Here is a 4012-nt window from a genome sequence, read left to right as displayed (position 1 = left end):
ATCCAGACCAACGACGTGTATATGTCCATTTAGTGTAGATAATCAAAATATGTGACAAGGTATGTCTACATTTTGATATCAATAACTTATCCTATTTATCAAATTGCTTCATTTCTTTGTAGAAAAGGATTATCATAACCTCAGCATATGTCATATCTTCAATCATTCACATTCATATCATCTATATGTGAAAAACACCATGGTCATCATGTATGATCATAGCATTGTCATCAATAACACTATGATCTTTCCATAAGAGCCTTCAATATATCAACCATGTATCATCACTAGGGAACATCCCACATCTGACAAGCATCAACCATGATAATCAACATAGGTGAGTATCAACCTATCACCATAAGGTAGGAACTCAAAGTGATTAAGTAAGCCATGTCTTTGAATAGCTATGTCTCCATGTGACCTGTAATAACAACATTCTCTTGGCTAACCAACAATATGCAACTTAAGTAATCATCCATGCATCCATCATACTGTATATCCATAAAAGAGATATCAATATCTAGCAAACCATGATCCTATGGACATTATTCAAGATATCAATAGCAACAATCCTCAACCATGTGAGAGCCAAGAACTATAGGAATTCTGCATCATAACTATATTATATGATTTTTATGCATATGATGACAACAACATATGAGTGAGTCATCATCAAGTAATGAAGATGTGTATTCAAGAATTGTACTTCTCCTTATCCTTATGAAGATCACCATGTAAGCAACATATATGCATCATCAAAGAATCAACCACAAATCTGATTTGAACTACAACCATGTAGCCCCAAGAATAATATGAGATTTTGTCATGGACAACACATAACCATATCATAGCAAGATGTATCATTTAGCTATATAAGCATCATCACCAAGGACTTCTAACCATAATGCGAACAATGCATTACTCAAAGCATAAGCTCCCCCTAAACATGTTCCATCTGTTTACTGTCAGATCTGATCATGCATATATCCGCAAGAAGTATCAAGGCATCATCATCATCAAGTTAGGATTAAAAACACTTTTAAACATATTATGAGTATCAAGATATTTCTACACATTATTAGCAGATTGTAACCACTATCAAATAGAGAAAATAATGGACTGAATCATATCAGACCCTTTTTCTTGAGCCTGTCTCACTGCTTTTCCTCAAACTAACATATATGCGACTATGCAGTGTCTAACTCACATATATACGTGGCTTCTCTTCATTAAACTTGCATATGAGATTTAGAATACTGAAGTTTCACACTTTTAGCTCCCTTTGAGTCTGTTATGTCTATACATTGTGTTGTGCCACATCTTTCTGACTGTATTTCCTTCTTCTTCCATATCTTCAAGTGTGATGATGTTTTCTCCTTTTGGTATGGTGCCTGTACTTTGTTCCTGCATTCTTTTGCTATATGTCCGAGCTTGTTACATGCATAACATCTCGAATGTTTCATATTCCTTCTATAGCAGTCAATGGATTTGTGACCAAACATATTACAAGTAAAACAATATCCCTTAAAGTACCTGGAACGTGATGACCTTTCTTTGTGATGGTCTTGGACCATTCTACTTCTACATCTGGATGCAACATGTCCAAGATTATGACATACATAAAATTCAACATTATTCATTGGAGGAAATAATCGTCTATCACTTCCACAGTTAGGAGAAAAAGATTTTCTTTGAGGAATTTATTTCTTTTTCTATTGATGGGGTTATCCTCTCATCTGCTTGTTGATCATTTTAGATTTCTCATTAGTTTTCCTTGCCTCACCTTGTGAGCTAGATTCATCTTCAACAGATTCATAAAAACCAAGACCAGTTTTGATAGTAGGGGATCTTTGACTACTAAGAATATCATCCAAAATCTTAGTATTGTCTTGAAATCGTAACAGTTTATCCTTTTCTTCTAATTTATGTTTTATAATATTTACCTCAGCCTAATGTTGATCCTCCTTTTAAAGACACTACTTCTTCATGTTTCCTTCAGCTTTTCTTCCTTCTTCTAACTGATGTCTTAATTCAAGAACTTCGTTTTCTTGTTTTTCAAGAGCTTGGAGTAGTTCTTTGTTTAGCTTATTTGATTCTTCAAGATCTTCTTTTAGCGAGAGGATCTTAGCTTCAAGACTTTCATAGTAACTGGATCTTTCTTTGGGTTTCTTGATTGCTGTTCTCCTTTCATTTACTTCATCTATTAACGATGTAACTTCATCTAGTAGCTTTTGACATTGTTCTTCCTTTTCCTTGAATAGCTTCCTTACCTTGTTTCCTTCCTCTAGTTAAGCTTTTAGTTTGGTAACTTCTTCTTTGGAGATACATTCCCTTTTGTGCAACATATATTTTTAATCTCTAATTTTGTTTGTAAGGCTTTTAAATTCTACCTCCATTTGATATCTTTCTTTCTCACCCATAAGAGCAAATTCAGTTGTTTTACTATCACTTTCATCGTCTGCAAATGGATGGAGAAATGTATCACCAGAGGATAACAGATTCATACCTGATAGTTCTTTTGCTTGTTCATCTTCACTCTGAGGTGATTCTAAATCTGAAGTGTTGATTCCACATTTTCCCCAATCGATTCTCCCACCATCATAGTGTTGATTCCTCTGAGATGTCTTCTTCTTCTGAGGCACTTTCGTCTTTAGCTCCTTTCCCATTGTTCTATGGATCTCCTTTAAGCGAGCAAGCTTCTATGAAAGGACCTACTCTGATACCAATTGTTGGAAATAATACTCAGAGGGGGGGGGGGTGATTAGTATTAGAAAATCAATAACTTATTCATTTCCATACTCAGATTCATATACGTTACTTCAGTTAAGGGAACTCACATGTACACGCAACTGTGTCTAATGCAACTAGCGTATATCAAGTAAACTTATGATTCATTTAATCCATTAAATGTTGATCTTTAATTAGTGCATCAAAACTTCATTAACCATATGAACAGTAAACAAGTGCAGTAAAATATAACAGATTATCACACACAAGAGGCACACATGAATATTATGATGTAAGGTGGAAACCCAATGTGGGTGAAAACCACCTGCTGCAATTCATCTCTATATTCTTTTAATAAGAAACTTCTTTTTACAATATTTCTGTACTGGAGAAGTATTATATGAGTATGCAGGCTTCTACCTATAGAAGGCTAAAACCTCCTCTCATTTTTTAGCTTCTCCTAGAAGGGGGCTACAACCCCCTTAGCTCTTGTACTAGCCAATCTATTTACTAGCACGTAAGTGCCAACCACTAAAGGCTCCAACCTTCACTCATTTTCCAGCTGCTACTGGATGGGAGCGAAGACCCATTGGCTCTTGTACTGGCCAATATGTTTACCAGTACGTAGGCACTGGCCTACAGAAGGCTACTAATTTTTTTTTTCCTCCAGGGACCACGTTTCATAAATTTCATACTGGATACTCCGGAAGCACAACACCATAACCTGAAAGGCCATGTTTCATCCAATTTTCATACTGGACCCATTAACAATATTGAAGCTCAAAATCAATTACCACTGAGATACAACCAATCATCAATCTCTAAATCACCCAGCACTTAATCAATGAAACCCTATCAACAAAAACACAGTCACCAAAGCACAGAGCAGATCACAGAAATCTACAATAATATTCAGAGCCAGCTATATCATCAAAAATCATACATCAAAGTACATACGCTACTTGGAATATCTGAACCAGCGTGTATATGCAACTTCACCAAAGAGAACCAACGTATATGTAATCAAATACTTACCTATAACTTCACTTCATTTTCCGACTTTAGACATACCCAAATCATTACATACAACAGGATAATACGTGTGTTAGCAATCAAATACAATCTATTAGATCACATAAAGGTAAGACATTATGATCCTGATCCATTATTAGATCTCATCCGTCAATCCTGAAGCTAATCACAATTAACCAATCTGAATATCTAGAATACTGACACCAGTAAATAGTCACCAGAACTCAGAACTTTCCATTAACAACCAGAACCA

This window comes from Pinus tabuliformis, chromosome 4_1, assembly GCF_031772625.1.
Source record: "Pinus tabuliformis cultivar Carrire ecotype Pingquan chromosome 4_1, CPIR1, whole genome shotgun sequence".
Lineage (NCBI taxonomy): Eukaryota > Viridiplantae > Streptophyta > Pinopsida > Pinales > Pinaceae > Pinus > Pinus tabuliformis.
This window is presented reverse-complemented; position numbering follows the sequence as displayed.